The sequence below is a fragment of the Phascolarctos cinereus genome, unplaced genomic scaffold (assembly GCF_003287225.1).
Source record: "Phascolarctos cinereus isolate Bilbo 61053 unplaced genomic scaffold, phaCin_HiC Scaffold_2;HRSCAF=192, whole genome shotgun sequence".
NCBI lineage: Eukaryota > Metazoa > Chordata > Mammalia > Diprotodontia > Phascolarctidae > Phascolarctos > Phascolarctos cinereus.
In genome coordinates this window covers 185,929,735-185,943,363 of record NW_027555625.1, presented here as the reverse complement: position 1 = coordinate 185,943,363, position 13,629 = coordinate 185,929,735, and the positions used below count along the sequence as shown (strand labels likewise).

Sequence of the window (13,629 nt, the reverse complement as noted above, 5' to 3'; positions counted from 1 at the left end):
ACACACACATACACACACACACACACACACACACAATTTTTTTTCCTTTTTTTCTCAATGGAGTGGGAGATGGGATGGAGAGAAAATATATTTCTGTTATTTTTTTAAAATAGGTAGGAGTGAATATAGATACAAAATGTTGCAGGAACCTTCAGATATGGTCACTGTATTTTTTGTTTTTCTTTACTGTTTTATTTTGTTACAAGAGACGTCCATTGAAGTGGGAGTAAAATGTAAATATTTGTAACGTATATAGAAAACATCAATAAATCTATAAGCATAAAAATCTTTAAAAAGTCACTTAAGTGACTAATTTGTACATGCTCCATCACCATTAAATTGGGGGCTAAGGCCAATTATTGGGGCCTAGGGCCAGAATTCCATGGATGAGTGAATTAACTTCCCTAAGAACTGAAGAATGAATTCATGAAGATTCAGGTTTATAGGTCCAAGTCTCAGATATGGTGTGGAAGGTGCTGGTCCAATGGAAGAGTACCATGGAATTGGGATTCCAAACACATAAGACAATTTCTCCCATCACTGTGTTCTTCACATTGAGTGAATCTATCACATTTCTAAACCACTGGGGTGCAACCAGTCTTTGCGAAACAAGTAAACTACTGAGGAGAGCATACTGGAGGCTCTCCACAAAATGGTTGCTCCTGAAGTAAGATCAAATGCATTGGACAATAGCACCTTGTGGTAGTATCTTCATATTTCTTTCTTTGTTAGTTTTTGGAGTCGAGGTCTCCCTGTCCCACCCAGGCTGGAAGTACAATGGCTACTTATAGGGCCAATCCTATTACTGATTTAAGGGGAGGTTTTGACCTGCTCTATTTCCAACCTAGGCAGATTCATCCCTTCTTAAAGTAAACTGATGAACTCCTGGGTCGCAGGGGCCTACTGTTTTGGTACTGGGTTTAGCTCAAGACAACTGATTAGCTAGCCTACTGCAGCTCAGAGCTCTTTGAAGTCAAATAATCTCTCAGTCTCAGACTCCTTGGCAGCAGGGATTACAAGCATGCACTACCAGCCCTAGATTCTATCATCTCCTTTTCACAAGGCAAATATGTGAAAAATCACCATTATCCTGAGAACATAGGACTATTTATATTCTATGATGTTAGCCTCCTTCACAGCACAGATGTCACTGAGGCTGACCTTTGGTCCATCATTTCAACCAGCCATATCGATTTTGCAAATCATTCCCTGCTACCTATCCCAGTAGAGTTAATTTTTAAACACAGCCAGTCCCATAGGTTAGACAAGATATCAGAATCTTCTAAAGCTCTATGACCAGAATGTAAGAGGTCATTACTTTCATGTTGCCAAAGATATGCCTATCAAGGGCTAAAGCTACAGGTTCACTTAAGCCACTGAAAAAAACGATCTACCTTTCTGTTCTATCCAAAGACATCTTCTCAATCTTCTGAGATCTTTCTTTACAATTGCTAAAGTACATATACTCTTTCTTTATATTTACCACGATGGCTCAAAGTTGGCCAAAGTTTGAATACCACTCCAACAGGTCTCCCATCCAACCTTGTTACGTTATTGACGTTAGTGGCCTTGTAAGTCTAATAGATGTAAAAACTATAAATGTCAATGCTGAAACCATAAGGCTACATGTCTAGGCTCTCAATAGGAACTGAGCTCCAAAACTACGAGAAAGCCCTTGTTGCCATCTTCCTATTTATTTCAGATAATGTTTTGTCCTGAGTCAACCCAATAAAGCTATTTGTCTGAAGTAGGGTGGGTGTCAAAGTCAAAGGCTCTGACATTCCACAAGTTGTAGACAGAGAGGATGATTTAATTGTTTTATGGCTCTAGTGCTTATCAGCTATCATGTGGCAAAAGGCATTCTTTTTTATTAAAGTGAAGGAAAGTGGTAGGAGTACTGTAAGTCCTATTGTCAGTATTCAGTGGTCTGAATATCCACAAATAAAATCACCAACTGGCATTGCCAAGCAGAGATTGAATCAGTGCCCACTGCTGGAAGCACACTCATTCCATTCGGCTCCTGACATCCATTACATAATCCAAATGACCTTGAATTATTTCAGGATTTTGATCCTTCAGGCAATAGGGAGCCATTAGAATTTACTGAATAAGGGGTAACATAGACCTGCACTTTAGGAAAATCACTTTAACAGCTATGAAGAACATGGATTAGCATGGAAAGTTATCTAAGGTAGAGAGACCAAATATGAAGCTGTTTTAGTAATCCAGTCAAGAGTTGATGATACGGCTTTGGCCACTGGTTGATTTTTTGTTTCTTTGTTTGTTTGGGGATGGGGTTATTTTCGGTTTGGTTTTTTGTTTTGGTTTGGTTTTTTTGGTATGATCAATTCCTTCAACTAGCATCTACCCAATGGATATAATGCTGATAATAAGTCATGCCAAAGGGATGAGGTGAGTCATTTGCTAAAAGTTCATGGTTCAAGCCTAGCATATTACTCTGTTAAACTGGCATCCAGGTCTTTCCAGTAGAAAATAATTTTCACACAATCAATAGTTAGGCCATTTGTCCATCCCATGGACTTTTCACCTCACTCAGTCCAAAATATTAACCTTTCACCATAGTCTAATGACAGAATTCCAAAGCTATCTAGATCCTTTTACTCCAGAACTTGATGGTGCTGTTGATCAGTTTTGATACTTAATCACAAGTTGTTCTAGAGTCTGTCCAGTATAAATTCTTTCCTATCCAGTTGACAGCCATACCTTCTGTATGATCTAAGCCAAACTCCATATATGCTTCAAATGTGCTACTATTGATAAAATCTCTACTGATAGTATCCAGAGAAAAGCAATCTACTAAGAATGACTATCTGTCACATCAAAGTCTAAAGCAAAAGTTTCTTTGGCATCAGTAAGTAAGATCTGCTATACTGTTGTTTCCAAAAAGACTTGCCTAATGTCTACTCTCCCTGAAAACCAGAAGAAAGCTTCAAGAATAGTATAAGTCTCCATTTCACTAATAATTTCAAAGCTATTGGGACTGGCACAACAAAGGCCCTGAGATCTGAAGAGGAAGAGATGGCTGCAGCCCTTATTATCATTAGCATGTATCTTAGAACCAATAATTTGATAAACATTTTTGGCTTTCACACCTACAAGGTCAGGCATCTGCTCTATTTTCCTTTCAGAACTTTGTTTGCTAAGTGGCACAATGGATAAAGCATTGGGCTTAGAATCAGTAAGACCTGAGCTAAAATCCGGTCTCAGACACTAACTAGCTGTGTGAGCTTGGGCAAGTCACCTAACCTTTGCCTCAATTTCCTTAATTGTAAAATGAGAATAAGACACTTATATCTCTGGGTCGTTGTGAGGACCAAGTGAAATCATATTTGTAAAGCCCCTGGTAAAGTTCTTTTGCTGTCATTGGTCTTTAAGAATGAAGGACGAATAACAGCAATATTCTCTGCCCTCCATTCACATCCATGCTTCTGCCTATCAGTCTAGGAAATGTGGTCTTCCAGCAAAATGAGCTGAAAAAAAATTTTGAGTGGATTTGTCTACTACAAATATGTATTTTCCAGTACCATCTGCCTTCATGACCTCAATCCTATCTCTTTTGGCATGTGCCCAGTATATTTTGTCTCCATTATAATCTGGAGCTAAACAATTTGGCCTATTAAGAGATGTATCTGCCAAAATTACTCAGTCAGACCCATCCAAAGCTGCTCACTCAATTCTGGAGATTTCTTCCCAATCCAGCCAATACATATATTCAATGTGGGTATCCAGAACCCAGTTCCTTTAAGTCCTCTGAAATCACAAGAGGAATAGAAACCTACAGAGAGAAACTCAATAGCCAATATGGTCTTATCTAAGAGTTTGTGTGTGTGTGTGTGTGTGTGTGTGTGTGTGTGTGTGTGTGCATGCGCATGTATCTGTGTATGGTCAACTCACCTTTTTTTACTGCATTTAAGAATGAGATTCATATGGTGTCCTCCTTCCCCACCCTTTCCTCTATACTTACACATTCTTCTCCCACACCTTAGTTGTAAGAGCAAGCCCTACTCCCTTCTTCCTTTTCTCTATCTATACTAGTATATTTCTTTTGCCCTGTATTTTCTTTTCTGCCTTAAAATCTTCAGTACAGAATCAATCCAACTCCAGGTCTTCTGTTTTCTTTTTAAACCCTCTCAATGTTCTTTTGAAGCATTAAGTTTATCAAGGGATATTTGTTTCTTCTCTCCCAATTAGAATGATAGGGCTATGTTACTAACAGTCCCTTCCAAATGTTCAAATAAATTTACCTTTCTAGATTTGTCTCGATGCAAAATACATGTTTATATTTCATAAAATATGTGTTTATATTTCAAAGTTAATCAACTCTGGTCTTACCATCAGAAATTCTTGTAAATTCTCTATTCCATTAAAGGACCATTTCCTCCTCTGACCCCCACACCCCACCTCCCACTCCCCTGAAGAATTATACTCAGCTTTGCAGAGTAAGCTACTCTTGGTTATAAGCCCATGTCTTTTACCTCTTAGAATATTGTATTCCACGACCTCCTCTTGCTTAAAGTAGAACTTTTGTGATCCTGAGTCTGGTTTCCCACACTTGAACTCTTTTTTTCCTTTGATGTGGAAGCTCTGGATATTGTTTATGATATTCCTGGGACTTTTCTTTTGGGGGTTTCTTTCAGGAGTCGATTGGTCAAATTTTGACCCTCAAAGATACAGCCAAAAGTCTTATTTCTCACCATGAATTTCTATAGGAGAAATACCCATTGAGAAAAATGGTGAAAATGCTTTCACTTTATACTAAGTGTGAAAGCGTCAGAATATCACACTTGATTTTGATCTTTTGACTACAAGTCCATGCCATTCTTCTAGGGTATTCTTAAGCAGAGCTCTCCAAAAAGCAATTGGATTCAGTTTTTGGTTGTTGTTTGTTTGTTTGTTTTACAGTTTGAGGGCCCCTTCACTGTTGATTGTGTAGGAATTGGTAGAAGAAGTCAAGAGTGGGAAAAGGAAAAAGTGCATTTGGCAATACTTTAAAAAAAAACTGAAATCTTTATACACACAGTGAACCAATAAAAACCCCAACTCACTCTCACAATGATATGCAACAAGTCTTCAAACACAAACACACACACACACACACACACACACATACCAGCACAAAGCATGACTATGATGTAGCTATACAAACCTATGTTTCCAAACTAATGAAGTACCAATAAATGGGATAATCCTGAAACACTGAGGACAAATTAGAGGAACTATCTGGCACCACATAGACAGTAATGTGGCAGATAACAATGAGACCAAGAATTCTTTACCTGAAAGAGATTTCAAAAGAAAATCACAGACCAAGTACAGCAAATTAAGAGAATTCTCAGTCTAGTCCAACACATTGCTGCTTGTCACTTACAGGACTATTGCCACCTGAACATCCAAATTTTCTTTTCATTAGGTACTCTCCCCTCAGACCTTGTTGTGACTCCTGATTTTACCCTACTTTTGCATTAAATAGTGTTTCTCATGTCTGGGCCTCTCAGGTGCATGATTCATCTACCTTGTTCACAGTATGATTCTGACACCTGTCTAGGTAAGGGTAGGGATTTCTTAGCTTTCCTAGTCTCCAAACCAGAAAAGATTAAATCAGGACAATGGATCCAATCAGTCACGGCTCTCAATGGGAGCCAACACAGGTCCTGTGCCTTTACCAGCTATCTGACCCTAGACAACTTAAACACTCTGATCTTCAGTTTCTTCATTTTAAAATTGAGATGGAAGATCCCTTCCAACTTTCAAAATCCATGATTCTGTGACTTGATTTTTTTAAAAAGTCCCTTTCATCTCTAAATCTATGATTCTGTTGATCTATCAAAGACTAGAGAGAACAGGAAGAGCCAGCTATAACACAGGAATTTACAAATGCACCATGTTTCGAAAGTTTGTTTATATGTTGGTTGTCTGGAATGTGGAATACATTTTCTCATGGGAACATGGTAGTTAGGTTCCTAGCTAACCCACAAAAGCATCTTTAACCCATAATGTAACTAAAATTAACTTTGTTTATTTAGTCCCCTCCCTTCCATATGACTCATCTACTATTCATGGTGTGTGTGGTCTTCCTAACACTGTTCCTCTACTTACTACTTTCATTTTTCTTCCTCCTATTGTTCTTTCTCTTCCTTTTATCCTTTTTTCTTCTCTTTCATTCATGCAATAAACATTTATTAAGTTCTTACTGTTTACAAGTCACTTTTTTCCCCTTCTTTTGTATTACTCCTTTTCTTTCCTCATTCTCTTTTTATTCTCTTCCCACAATGTTTGGTTTAATTGCATTACAAGTTAAATTATATTTTGTTCACTAGGATAAGAACACAAGCACTATATATAATGTCTCTATTGGAAAATATTTTTTGCTCTGTCAGAACATAGATTAAGTTGATGTGCCTAAGTTGATGAGTTTATTGCCTTTATGCTAATTTTGTCATTTAGCAGGTAGTATTAGCCAGAGAGAAAGTGGGCATTAGCTGTAAGACTGTTATCCTCCCAGCCAAATGCAATGGAGGAGGCCAAGGGATGGCTTATTGTTCACTGTACCCAAGAAGGCAGTTAGTTAGTAATTACAGGAAAAACAATGCTGTGTTTCTAAATCGATGTTTTCTTTTTATAGTTGTCCTTTCAAACTTTGACGGCACTAACTGATACTATAGGTTGCTCACTAGTTCAGCACCAATGTAAAGCAATAGAAAGTATATTTTTTCTATGCTCAAGGCTTACTTTTTTAGTAGTTGTCCTCTCTTGTGGACTCTTGGAGCTTTCTGATTCATAAGACTAGCAGCATGCTTTCCAACTTAACTAGTTGTTTTTCCTAATAATCTAAAAACTGGAGTTTCAGTTTGGGGCCAGGTAGTATCTTGCCTCTGAGTTCCTTTGCCTTTTAAATCATCACAGGAAAGTTCACATTTTCATTCATGTTAGCCTTCTTTCAACCTGTGTTTTTGAATGATCCTATATGGTTTTTCAATTGCTCCATCTTGTTCCTTCTCGGTTATCCTTAGGCGTAAGATTTTACACTATAATCACCTGACAAAATAGCTACTGATTGGGCAGAATAGATATTGTTTGCTCCTCTCTTTACATGGAACACTCAGAAAAAATATATATATATATACCAAGTTCTTAGAGCAGTTTTAAGCTGTAATAGCTTTAACTATACTAAGATTTTGGGAACTTTCTATACAATAAAGTATAATTTATCAAAAGAAGAAAGGAAAACAAATTTAAATTTGAAATTTTACAAATTTAAGAAGCAGGACCAAAGAAAGGATAGCAACAACAACCAACCAACCAGTCTTGACGTAGCATTGCACAGTTTGTTAGTCTGCACATGGTCAGGCTGTCTGTCACACAGAGATAGGCATACCAAGAGCAGATAAAATGCTCTTCATCATGTTTGGATGAGGTCCATCTGACTGTTTGCAGATGGGATAGGTATATTTCTGCATTGGACAAAAACTGCACTGTAACCAAAACATCACATGTTTTTATATGGGGGAAGAGAGAGTTACTGAGAAGAGACTTGTGATGAGGAACAGGAAAGATGATCACTTCTGCTTTGAAGGGCTGGTACTTGGAGAAGAATTAGACATTCTTAGCCTAGAGGGCAGAACTAGAAGCAATGGGTTGGAGTTGCAGAAAGGAAGATTAAAGTTTCATTAAAGGAAAAACTTAGTAATAATTAGAACTATCTAAAAATGGAATAAGAAATCCCTGGGAGTAATGGTTCCCCTCCCCCACTAGAAATTTTTCAAGCTTAGATAGCCATGTGTTGGATATGTCATAGAAAAAAAATTTTTTCAGGCATTGATTGAATTAGCTGGCTTTTTTTTCCTTTTATTAGTGTTTTTTTAAAGTTTTATTGATGTGTCTTAGTATTACATTACAAACATTTACAAATCACTCTTGCCTCATGAGACCTCTCTTGCAATAAAGTGAAACAATTAAGTAAAATTAATAATATAGTGACTTCATCTAAAAGTACATAATTTCACATCTGTAATCTTGCCTTCTACTTTTTAAAAAATTAATAGAAATCTATTTTCTCTCTCTCCCCAACCCTTTGAAAATAAAAATAAAAACAAAAACTTTGTAATAAATATGCATAGTCAAGCAAAACAAATTCCCTCAGTGACTGTATATATACATACATATATGTATGCATATGTGTGTGTGTTTTGGTCTGCACCGTAAGTCCATCCCCTCTCTATAATGGATAGCATGTTTAATCATCAGTCTTCTGGAATTATGAAAGGTGATTGCATTGATCACAGTTTTTACTGTGTTGTTTGATTTTACAATGTTGTTACTGTAAAATTCTTCTTGTTCTGTTCATTTCATTTTTCAGCAATTTATAAAATTCCTCAAAATTGTTTATTTTGTTAAGATTGATGTTATAAAGCATTCTCTCAATTCTGCTTACTTCCCTCTGCATCAGTTCATATAAGTCTTTCCATGGCTTCGTGAAATCCTCTATTTTTTTCACTTCTTACAGCAAAACTCCTTCATCACACTTGTCTACCACAGCTTATTCAGCAATGCCTCAGTTGTTGGACAGCATCTTCATTTCCAGTTTTTTACCAGCACAGAAAAGGCGTCAAAGTCCCTTGTAATACTGAATTTTGAAATTGTTGTTATTTTATGAGATGATAGAGATGAATTTCCTTAGTTCTTATTCACCTTCATCAACTAATCTCTCATGGTATCACTGGATTTAGATCTGGAAAGGACCTTGGGGTCCACTTAATCTAACAACTTTACAGATGAGGAGGCTGAGACCCAGAAAGGGAACTGACAATCAAAGTCACATAGTTGATAAGTATTCCAAGCCAAAATTCAAGCCCCAAATTTCTGATGTCAAATTCAATTCCCTCTCTACCACATCATACTGCTTTTTGCCTCTTTGTAATCCTTCTTTCATAGTAATAATATGGCAAAAGACCTCTTTAAAATGTATGATGATGTTTCAGAAAACATGGCAAAACATTTATAAACTGATACAAAATGAAGTGAAAAGAACCAGATCGCTGTGCACAGTAACAGCAATGTGAAAGATTTGGCTACTCTGATCAAAACAACAATCCAAGACAAATCCAAAGGACTTATGATGAAAAATTGCTATCCACCTCCAGAGACAGAAGTGTTTTTTTTTAAAAATATAATCAATGTAGAAATATGTCTTGTATATTTTCACATATATAATTAACATCATATTGCATTCTCAGTGGCTGAGGCAGAGGATGGAAGGGATAGAGAGAATTTAGAACTCAAAATTTAAAAAGAAAAGAATGTTAAAAATAAATAATAAAAATTTTTAAGTGCTTATAATAACAAGAGTCAATTTAAGTCAATATATGAGAACCTAGGGCTCTATGATCTTTAATTGACAAGCGATAGGTTTCTGCTCTTTGTCAATAAAACTGACATGCATTCTCCATCCTGGTCAAACTGGCCTGAGCTTTTTCTTTCCCCACCATAATTTTCCATCTCCTGTCTCTGTTCCTTTGAGTAGGTGATACCCCACATCCATAACACCCCCCTTCATCAATTTTGCCTTCTAAAATCCCTCACTTCCTGCAAAGCACAACCCAGATGCCACTTCCTGCATGAAATTTTTCCTGATTATTGTTGTTGTTCAGTCATTCAGTAACACTATCTATCAATCTCATCCTCTGCCATTCCCTTTTCCTTTTGCCTTCAATCTTTCCCAACACCAGGGTCTTTTCCAATGAATTCTGTCTTCTTATTATGTGGCCAAAGTATTTAAGCTTCAGCTTTACTATTTGACCTTCCAGTGAACAACCTGAATTAATTTCTTTAAGTATTTAAAGATTTGATCTCTTTGCCATCTGAGGGACTTACAGCACCGCAATTCAAGAGTGTCAATTCTGTGGCTCTCAGCTTCCCAACTCTCCCATACATTATGACTGTAAAAAAACATAACTTTGACTATATAGACTTTTATCGACAAGGCAATGTCTCTGCTTTTTAGTATGCTGTCCAGATTTGTCATAGCTTTCCTTCCAAGGAGCAAGCATCTTTTAATTTCATGGCTGTTATCACTATCTACAGTGATCTTTGAGCCCAAGAATATAAAATCTGACACTGCTTCCATTTCTTTCCCCTCTATTTGCCAGGAAGCAATGGGTCTAGTTGCCAAGGTTTAGTTTTCTTTTTTTTTTTTTATTTTAAGCTACAAGCTAGCTTTTACACTCTCTTTCACCCTCATCAAGAGGCCTCTTACTTCTTCTTCACCTTCTGCCATCAGACTGGTATCATCTACATGTCTCAAATTGTTGATATTTCTCCTGGGAACCTTAATTCCAACTTTTAATTAATGCAGCCTGGCATTTCACATTACGTACTCTGCATATAAGTTAAATAAATGAGGTAACAGCATATAGCTTTGTCATATTCCCTTTTTAATCTTAAGCCAATCAGGTATTCCATGTTCAGCTCTAACTGTTACTTCTTGGCTACATACAGGTTTCTCTGAATATAAGTAGGATGATCTGGTACTCCCATGTCTTTGAGGACTTGCCACATTTTGTTGTGATTCACATGGTCAAAGGAGTTAGTGTAAAGCAGAAGTAGATGTTTTTCTTTTTCCATAACACAATGAATGTTGGTAATTTGGTCTCTTGCTCCTCTGTCTCTTCAAAAAAACAGCTTTGCTTTTCTGGTAATGCTCAGTTCACATATTACTGAAATTTAGCTTGTGGATCTTAAGAGTGTGAAATGAGCACAATTGTTTGGTAACTTGAACATTCTTTGGTATTGCCGTTGTTATCTTTTCCAATCCAGTGGACACTGTTGAGCTATCCAAATTTGCAGGCATATTGAGTGCATGAGGGCATTATTGGTGATGTTAAAATCTTTCTTGTATAGTTCTTCTGTGTATTCTTGCCACTTCTTAATCTTCTCTACTTCTGTTAAATCCCTACTGTTTTGTCATTTATCATGCTCATTTTAACATGAAACATTCCCTTGATGTCTCTAATTTTCTTGAAGAGATTCCATTTTTCCCATTCTATTGTTTTCTTCTATTTCTTTGCAATGCTTATTTAAGAAAACCTTCTTATCTCTCCTTGCTATTCTCTGGAATTCTGCATTCAGTTGGATATAGCTTTCAATTTCTCATTTACTTTTTGCTTTCCTTCTTTCTTTAGCTATTTGTAAAGCCATATCAGATAGCCATTTTGCTTTCTTGCTCTTCTTTTTCTTTGGAATATTTTTGTTGTTGTTGTTGTTGTTGCTGCTGTCTCCTGTACAATATTGCAAACCTCTGTCCACAGTTCTTCAGGTACTTTGTCTACCAGATCGAATCCCTTAAATCTATTTATCGCTTCCACTTTATATTCATAAGGGATGTTATTTAAGCCATACGTGTCAAACTTTCATCACCAGACCCATCTGCAACTGAGCTTTCTTTCAGCTTTGACCCAACCCCTTTATTATTACTGGAGATACTTATAGTTGTCCTCCACTCTCCTCCAGTAGCCTGTTGGACACCTTTCAACTTAAGGGGCTCATCTTCTGGTCTCATATCTTTTATCACTTTAATACTATCCATGGGGTGGCAAGGATACTGAAATGGTTTATCATTTCCTTCTCCACTGAATCACCTTTTGTCAGAACTCTTTGTTGTGGTGTGTCTGTCTCAGGTAACCCTGTATGGCATAGCTCTTAGTTTCATTGACCTACACAAGCCCCTCCACCATGACAAGGCAGTGATCCAGGAAGAGACCTTTGCTGATACCTTTCAGCTATTAATGTTGTCTCCTTCATGAAGTAATTTTTTTTTACTTCATTATATGAAAATACTTTGTATTTACTTATCTATTTGTACATGAGAATCAATGTGGCATTGTGGATGGAGGACTGGCTTTGTAGTAAGGAAAACCAGAGTCCAAGTCCTACCTCTGACACACACTAGCTATGCCACCCTTAACATGTCATTGAACTTCTTAGGACTCCCAAGAAACTCTGGAAAACTCAAAGTTATATAACTGTTGCAAATCTGTACTTGTAGAAGGAATTTATTCACTAAGAATTCCTTGAATTGATGAAACCACTGGTTCAGATTAACCCCTACAACACCACAAAAAAAAGTGTAAATGTTGTATTGCCCAATAGAATGTAAGTTCCTTGAGGGCAAGGGACTCTTTTATTCCTGATTTTGTGTCTAGAGTGCCTTGCACACTACCCTGCACATAGTAGGTACTTAATAAATGGTTGTTGAATTATTTAATAGATCAGGATGTAGAACTAATATAATAAAACTCTTTGAATTAAGTACAATCCATAGATAAATGAGATCCTCTGAATGGCAAATATTCAAGGTTTATATTCATTTACATTCAGTCTAAGTAAAAAATTAATAATAATTGATGCCCTCTGGTATAAACCTGAGTGACAAATGTACTGCCATTCCTCCTTTATACCCTAAATTCTTGCTGAGTTTGATTACAGTGCAACAATGCTTCAAGTGTTTTCCTTGGGAGACCTCTTGGAAAAGACTCATTTTTCAAGAAGGTTTTTTTTGCCTTTGGATCCACTGGACTTTTCTTCATTTCAGCCCATTAGCTCTAATTACTGCCCTGTACAAATCTAAAATAATGATCTCCATCATTGGGGTATCAATCCCTTCAGATATCCAATGATGATTATCACATCCTCCCAAGTAGTTACTTAGCTAAGCTATGCTCAATTAGCTTCTCTAATCTTTTGTTATAAATCAATCTGCTCAAGACTTCACCCTACCCCCATTTTCACAGTGATTTGCAAGTCTTTCAATTCTGTCCATAGAAGTTCACCACCATGGTCAACTTAGTCACACATGCCTTGATCTTTTTTGCTCTCTCCTCTACCAAGATGAAGTTCTAGGAGAAAAACTCTGAGGCATTTTTGAAAGGAAGTGTCTAATCAATGAGGAATATTATTTTCTAGCTGTTGTATGCCATAATTCTGTTAGTACATCCTGGTATCTTCAGGATAGGAAACATGAAGCAGGCAGATCAGCAAGTCAGAACATTTTGGTTTGAATCCAAGCTCTGTCACTTACTAACTTTGACCTTGAGCATACACATTTCTTCTTCTCTAGATATAATGCAGCAAAAGTTAAAGGAGCACTTTGCAGATATGTTGGGAAGGGAATTCTTGTTCAAGTACAGTCTGAACAAGAATGGCCTATGAATACTTTATACCTCTGAGATTCTATGATTCTGTGACTCCAAGATTTGACCTCTCTATGCCTCAGTTTTCCTCATATATAAAATGGGGATGATAATGTGCTGTTGGTGGAGCTGTGAACTGCTCCAGCCATTCTGGAGAGCAATTTGGAATTATGACAAAGGTCTGTATTCCAAAGAGATAATCAAAAAGGGAAAAGTACCCACACATACAAAAATATTTACATCGACTCTTTTTGTGGTGGCAAAGAATTGGAAATTGAGAGGATGCCCAACAATTAGGGAATGGCTGAACAAGCTGTGGTATATGACTGTGATGGAATAATATTGTGCTATAAGAAATGATGGGCAGAGGCAGCTAGGTGGTGCAGTGTATAGAGCACTGGTCCTGAAGTCAGGAGGACCTGAG

The 13,629-nt window shown here is 37.0% G+C and overlaps 2 pseudogenes; both read right to left on the bottom strand.

Moving 5' to 3' along the window:
* Window positions 1–455: 455 nt before the first annotated feature.
* LOC144454101 (low-density lipoprotein receptor-related protein 6 pseudogene) lies at window positions 456–2,094 on the bottom strand (annotated as a pseudogene).
* Window positions 2,095–2,344: 250 nt separating this feature from the next.
* LOC110198605 (low-density lipoprotein receptor-related protein 6-like) lies at window positions 2,345–3,947 on the bottom strand (annotated as a pseudogene).
* Window positions 3,948–13,629: the final 9,682 nt, after the last annotated feature.